Source organism: Vicia villosa, linkage group LG1 (genome assembly GCF_029867415.1).
Source record: "Vicia villosa cultivar HV-30 ecotype Madison, WI linkage group LG1, Vvil1.0, whole genome shotgun sequence".
Classification (NCBI taxonomy): Eukaryota; Viridiplantae; Streptophyta; class Magnoliopsida; order Fabales; family Fabaceae; genus Vicia; species Vicia villosa.
Genome location: NC_081180.1, coordinates 104,614,647 through 104,622,688, shown reverse-complemented (window position 1 = coordinate 104,622,688; position 8,042 = coordinate 104,614,647). Strand labels below are relative to the sequence as shown.

The 8,042-nt window shown below is 35.0% G+C and overlaps 1 pseudogene; it reads left to right on the top strand.

Moving 5' to 3' along the window:
• The first annotated feature begins 1,478 nt into the window (after window positions 1-1,478).
• LOC131650696 (uncharacterized) lies at window positions 1,479-7,025 on the top strand (annotated as a pseudogene).
• Window positions 7,026-8,042: the final 1,017 nt, after the last annotated feature.

The window sequence follows — 8,042 nt, the reverse complement described above, 5'->3', positions numbered from 1 at the left end:
TGACATGCTTCTTGATAAAAAGATGGCATTTAGGGCTAAAGTTCAGCCAACATTTGGCCAAGCATCTGTTTGGAAACTTTCTTATGATGAAGAATTTGTAAAGGAAATTGAGAAAGATTATATTACTGATGAAGTATGTAAATTTTAGTTTGAACATCTACATATGTCTTTTATCAATATTTGTATCTTAATCTTCTTCTCAATCTCTGATCTGCAGGGAGATAGCAAATCTTAAAACCAAAACCCAGTTGTTGATCGTGTCGATGAATCCATTGTATGTTAATGTTGACTGAACTTTAGCCTGTTAATTACATTAATTTCAATTTTATACTTACTGTTAATTTTTTTCCTTTCAGGAGTCGTTGTCTGCATATGGAGAAAATGATCCTGATAAAGTTGTGACCAATACTCCATCCAAAGGAAGTCCCGTTAATCTTGATGCTGTAGATTCTGAATTACAAGCGTATGGTACTACTCAGCTCTCAGGAACAAAGCCTGCAAAGAAAGTTAAGATTGAATCTGAATGATGAAGACTCCACCTGAACCATTATATGTGCCATCATTATTGTTATTTTGTGATCTTTTCTTGACTGTTGTTTTAATGTTTTTGGGACAAGAGACACGAGTTATGATCCATGGATTAAATATCAATTATCATTTTGTTATATGATATCAAATATCAATTATCATTTTGGTTTTCTTATGATTTCTCCGTAGCAATGGTTTATTGTAGTATTTAAATTCTTCTAATGCTAAATATATTAACTGTTGTTTGTGTTTAATAGTGCACGATATATTGCCCGATTATACAAACGATCCATATGAATTGGAAAAAAAAGTTAGAATTAACCATCCTACATGATATTTCTTCTTACCTGCAACTGAAAATTAATTTTTAAATTGTATATCAAAATCGTTCTGATTTGCACAGTATTTTTTCAATAAACCATAATTTTGGCAATGATATTTACAGTAATGTCTTGCAGTAGAAGTTCATTAATGAATTCTCAATCATCAGAAATTTAAAACATTATTGTAAAATTGCTTTTTCAACAGATTCCTCTAAGGCAAAAAATTTTAATTCATCAACTTGATTTGCAAACTGCATGCATTATTTAAATAAAACATAACGAAGTGTGTTTACCAAGTTTTTTAATGTGACTCTTGAAAACTGCACCAGCATGATGTCAACCATCATACCTACCTAATATATAACCTGTAACTTGCACTACATTCATATCTTATTTGTGCACGCTTCATGCAATTATGGTTGCTTTGTGCATTAATTATTTGCTTATTTAATGATTAAGTCACAATATTTTGAACTGCATAAAATATCTATTTTAATAAACTTTTCATATTCAGCTACTTCCCTTCATATACAAAAGTTTGGAGGGAGTCTTTGTCTATATATTTCCTGCTTGCCTCCATATTCAGCCATATTTTGCCTAATGATTGTAACTTCAAAGTAAAAAATCATGGAAAAGAAACAAAGTGATGAGCATGATCACTTCATGAATGTTATTAGAAGAAAAAGGCAATTTGATGCTAGACAACATAGAAAGTGTGTTCTTGGAGCTAAGAGAGCCAAGCGATTGGCGTCAATGAACAAAGAAAATGCATATCAAACTCAACCCCCTGCTGATGCTATATCTTCGCATATCAGATTACCACTATCTTCTATTTCTCCAAATATTCCAAGTTCAAGCATAACTGATCGAAATACAAAGCAGAAAACTCACAGTATATCAACTTTGAATACATTGCCAAGTTCATTAGCAAAAAAACGCCCAAGAGTTGTTTCTGTAAAGAACATTAACAATTTAGGAGTTAACCTCGGAAGGAGATTTGATAACGAGTTTATGAGCGGTGCGACAGCATCTTCAAGCCATACACCAAATCCAGATTCCAACACCAACGAACTTTTCCAAGATGACAGTGAAGGTGATGAAGGTTCCGGTAATTCTTCAGATGGTAAGTAACTTTATTGTGATCACTCAATAACCGATATTGAATGTTCATACATTTCACGAATATATAATAACATAATATTTGCGAACTCATTTTTACTATGTTGTTGTAGCCTGCAGTTCAGTTTCTAACTATTCAATGGACGAGCATGACGTAGGTTTTGACACTGACATTGAAGAAATAGATGTTCAAAGATCAGGTTGTATTTTATTATATTCATACGTTTCTTTCTTTCAGAAATCATGATGTATTATGTATTTTACCTGACAACTGTACATTTTCGTTTAGGAGAATACTACGATTTAGGTGACCCATCATGTGAGTGTCAGCAATGTGGTGCAAATATGTGGTATATGGAGAGAAAAAATAAGTCTCGACATTCTGCTAATCCTAAGTTCTCAATGTGTTGTGGAGAAGGAAAGGTTCAAATACCTTTGTTGAGAGAACCTCCACCCGTATTGCAGAGCCTGTTGTTTGACCAAAACAAAAGTGAATCAAAAATATTCCAACAACAAATTCGTCTTTACAATATGATGTTCGCATTTACTTCTCCGGGTGCTAAAATGGACAATAGACTTAACAATGGTAGAGGTCCTCCTAACTATCGTATTCAAGGTCAATCATGTCACCGTATAGGTAGCATGTTACCACTGCCAGGTGAAAAGGCCCGTTTTGCCCAGCTCTATATATTCGATACTGAACATGAAGTTCAGAATAGATTTGATATTTTCAGGTTTTTACTTTAGATATCTTTGTTTCAACACTGTTTATTATTTTGTTGTTGCAATTCTCAACAATCTGAATTTTATACGTTGGATGTTTTGCAGAAAAAGGGACGGAGTTGATATTAATATAGTTGAAAAGTTGTCTTCAATGTTATATGAACATAATGTTCATGCTCAGTCTTTTAAAATGGCAAGGGATAGACTTTCTGAAGGCAATGTTGCAGATCTAAAACTCCGTCTCATTTCTGATCGTCAAAATGATGGAAGAATATATAATCAACCAACAGTTTCAGAAGTTGCTGCTCTCATTGTTGGTGATGTTGATACTGCAGAAAAAAGGGATATTATAATGCAAAAACAATGTGGCCAACTTCAGAGAATAGATGAATATCACACGTCTTATTTGGGTTTTCAATATCCTTTACTTTTCCCTTACGGCGAAGATGGTTACAGACCAAACATACGACATCGCAATAAAGGATCTACAACGGTTCGTAATGCAGAAACAACGACTACGGTATCGGAAATTGACGATGTTCCATGGGAGGATGCAACCAAAAGAAACAGACTTACAATCAGAGAGTGGTTCGCCTTTAGGATTCAGTCAAGAAAAAACGAGGCACAGACAATTCTCAGGTCAAGGAGGTTATTTCAGCAGTTTTTGGTAGATGGTTTTACAATGATGGAATCTGAGAGACTTCGATGGTTAAGAAAGAATCAGTCAAAACTACGAGTAGGGAATTATGATCATCTTACAGATGCTAGGACAAATGGACATACACGTGGTGCAGCTACAGGGAAAAGAGTTGTCCTACCTTCGTCGTATGTTGGAAGCCGTAGATTTATGGATCAGTTATACTTCGATGGCATGGCAATTTGTAGTTATGTTGGATTTCCTGATTTGTTTATTACATTCACATGTAATCCCAATTGGCCGGAAATACAGCGCGTATTAAGTTCTGCAAATCTGAAAGCGTCCGATCGTCCGGATCTCATAACAAGAATCTTCAAATTGAAATTTAATTCGTTGCTGTCCGATTTGACTAAAAAGAGTATCATGGGAAAGGTTCTTGCGTGTAAGTAATTTATAACTTTGATTAAGTTAATTTCCTTATTCATTTTGAATGTCATTTTATAAACCAATATCTTAATTTTATATTTGTAGATATGTACACAATTGAGTTCCAAAAAAGAGGTCTGCCCCATGCGCACATATTAATTTTCCTTCATCCGTTGAGCAAGTATCCAACACCCGCTGACATTGATCGTATCATATCAGCAGAAATACCAAACAAAGACACTGACGAAGAGTTATATAACTTTGTCAAATCTCACATGATACACGGACCTTGCGGAAATGCTTTTCGTAATTCTACGTGTATGAAGGAAGGAAAATGTTCTAAATACTTCCCTAAAGAATTCAGACGTGATACAATCGTTGATTAAGATGGATATCCGGTTTATAGACGAAGGGACAACGGACACACAGTTTCTAAGAATGGAATTGAGATTGATAATAGATTTGTTGTTCCTTACAATTCAAAGTTATTGTTGAAGTACAGAGCTCATATTAATATGGAATGGTGCAATCAAAGCACATCCGTCAAATATTTGTTTAAATACATCAACAAAGGATACGGCAGAATAACTGCTGCAATTGTCATGAATGAAGATGGATCTGTTTCGCAACATGAAGCCGTTGATGAAATAAAGCAGTATATTGACTGTAGGTACGTTTCTCCAAGTGAAGCTGCTTGGAGAATTTATGGTTTTTCCATTCATGGAAGAAGACCAGCTGTAGAAAGACTTCACTTTCATGGTGAGGGGCAAAATTTTGTTTTTTATACTGATGTCAGTCCTATTACCAAAGTCCTTGATAAACCGAGCGTTACTGAGTCGATGTTTACTTCTTGGTTTGAAGCAAACAAGAAATACGATGAAGCGCGCCAACTAACGTATAGCAATTTTGTTTCAAAGTTTGTATACGGTAAGAAAAAGAGAGAGTGGAAACCCAGACAAAAGGGATACACAATTGGAAGACTAATTTGGGTTCCTCCAACTACTGGGGAGTTGTACTATCTAAGGATGATGCTAACACATGTCAAAGGACCGAAAAGCTATGATGAAATAAAGACAGTAAACAATGTTAAGTACGATACTTTCCGTGATGCATGTTTTGCTATGGGATTTATTGGGGATGATCGAGAATTCATATCTGCAATAACAGAAGCATTTCATTGGGGTTCTGGACATTATTTGAGATTACTTTTTGTTCACATGTTATTGTCAAGTAGCATTAATAGGCCTAAGCATGTATGGAGTAAAACTCAACATCTGTTATCTGATGGAATTCTGTATTCTCAGCAAAGGATTGCAAACAACAGAGGTATATTTTCAATTGTGATCAGAATAATTAATTACATCTAATTTGAATATATTTTCCAATATTTACCAACTATTTCTTTATTCTTTTTATTAATAGGTCTGCGACTAACAAATCAAGAAATTCTCAATCTGACGTTGATTGAAATTGAAAAACTTCTTCGACGCAGTAGAAAGAGTTTAAGTGATTTTCCTGGAATGCCAAAACCACATGGTTACATAATTGAGGAGCTTGGAAATAATTTAATTTACGAAGAGAGAAACTACGATCCTGCTGGACAACTTCAACAGTTTAATTTGCTGTATAATAACCTCACAGGTGTAAATAGTAGTTAACATCAATTAGGCAGAAGAATTTCATATTACTTAGAAACTTATATTTCTAATATGAAGCATCTAAATTATATGTTGACTTCATTTCAGATGAACAAAGAGATGTATTCAAACAAATCTTGACGGCTGTTGATACCCAGAACGGAGGCGTATTCTTTTTGTATGGATACGGCGGTACAGGCAAAACATACATGTGGAGAACATTAGCTTCCTACATAAGATCAAGAAGACAAATATGCTTGACAGTTGCCTCTTCAGGTATTGCATCCCTTTTGCTCCCCGGTGGTCGAACGACACATTCTAAATTTAAAATTCCGATTCCCACACTTGAATCTTCGACATGCGACATTAACAAGGGTAGTGAAAGGGGTGACATGCTAAAACTATCAAAATTGATTATTTGGGATGAAGCTCCCATGTGTCACAAATTTTGTTTTGAAGCTTTGGATAAAACACTCAGAGATATCATGGGTGGAACCAGTTCATTTGATAAAATATTTGGTGGGAAGGTAATTGTGTTTGGTGGGGATTTCAGACAGATTCTACCGGTTATTCCAAGAGGCAGCCGTTCAGATATAATTCATGCAACTATCAATTCATCATACATTTGGGATCATTGTAAGGTTTTGAAACTTACAAAAAACATGAGGCTTCAGCAATCTGGGACGACCACATCAGCATCCAAGTTAGAACGGTTTTCAAATTGGATATTAAAAGTTGGAGATGGAAAACTAGCAGAACCTAACGATGGCTATGCTGATATTGATATCCCAGCAGATATTTTGATATCTAATTTTGATGATCCCCTTCGAGCCATATTCGAAAACACTTATCCAAATTTTGAAGCTAAATTCAATAATGTAGCATTTCTGCAGTCAAGGGCAATATTGGCTGGAACAATTGAGACAGTAGATGAAATAAATCAATATGTATTAGACAATCTTCCAGGTAATATTAAATTTTTTTTGAACATTTATCCGACGATTTTTCACTTCCATCTTTAACAGATCATAATATAAAGTCACTCCATTTTCAGTGGATGAAAAGGAATACCTAAGCTCTGATTCAGTCGACACGCATGATGGTGATGGCAATGAATGTTTTGATGTTTTAACTCCTGAGTTTCTGAATGGATTGAGAACGTCGGGACTTCCTAATCATAGGATCAGATTGAAAGTAAATACTCCAATCATGCTGCTCAGGAATATTGATCAAGCAGAAGGCTTATGCAATGGAACACGTCTAATCGTTACAAGATTGGCTGATCATGTTATCGAAGCTAAAATCATTTCAGGCAAGAACATCGGCGGTATCATTTATATTGCACGAATGGACATTACTCCAACGCAGACGCCATGGCCATTCAGGATGACACGAAGACAGTTTCCTATAACGGTCTGTTATGCTATGACTATTAATAAATCTCAAGGTCAGTCTTTGGATCATGTTGGCATATATTTGCCGAGGAGCGTATTCAGCCATGGCCAGTTATATGTTGCAGTTTCAAGAGTAAAGAGCAGAAAAGGCCTTAAAATCTTGATCCATGATAAGGAGAAACTTCCATTGACCACCACAACAAATGTTGTCTTCAAAGAAGTGTTTGAAAATGTGTAGTCTATATGTTTTTGCAATATTTATGGACCTGTTGTTATTGGTATATATTTTGTGCTCAGTTGCCTAAAATTAGGATACAACTTAAACAACTTATTAACTGTCATGAATGAAAGATTCGATATCACCTTTGCATACTGATAATTTATTTTCATCTGTATAGCTGGATTGAAGAATGACGATGAATGATAGCTGCCATAATATCAATGATTACAGAACATCATCAATTAAAAGATTAGCAAAGGCAAATATTCATGTTGATAACCATTATTTAAATCCATTACACAGCCATCTGTGATTACAATCTAAGTACCATCAACAACAAATTTAAAGCTACAAGTAACATCTTTACATCCTAATCAACTACTTTTTTCCCCAAGTACACAAACATCAGATCTGAAAATGGAATCATGGAGAATTCTATGAAATCTCCAACTTGAAGATTTTTTGACTTTGCAAAATCGTACCATCCAACTCCAATATGTTTCTCATACTCATTCCTGCCAGCCCTAAGAATACGACAATGATATCCCTTTCTGTCAATAAGATCTACCATCCTTATTGCATTTTGGTCTTTACGAAAACATGTCCTTGATATTTCCATTGGAATATTCTGCATTATAACTTTCTACTTATTAACCCACGATATATATAGATCTATATACGGCAGTGGATTTAACTGGGTTTTGAACTTACCAGAGCATTTTGGCCTCGCATATTCGCTTTTGTGACATTAGATTTCCACTTTACCTCCCCGGTGTGATCAGCCATGCATTCAGCTTCAGTAAGAAACCCATCTTTTATGAGTGTTTCAAACATCTTTTCCTGCTCTTCCTCAAACTCTTTGTTAATGTTACGCGCCCATTCAAGACTGTCTCTCTCAGGATCACTGAAACATATATTTTAAAGAATAACACTGCTATTAAGCAAAGAGATGAGAAAACAGGGGAATCCATTTATTTTATTACAACATGCATGCAAAGTATACTCACCTGCTTGATGGAGAAGGGACAAATGGAA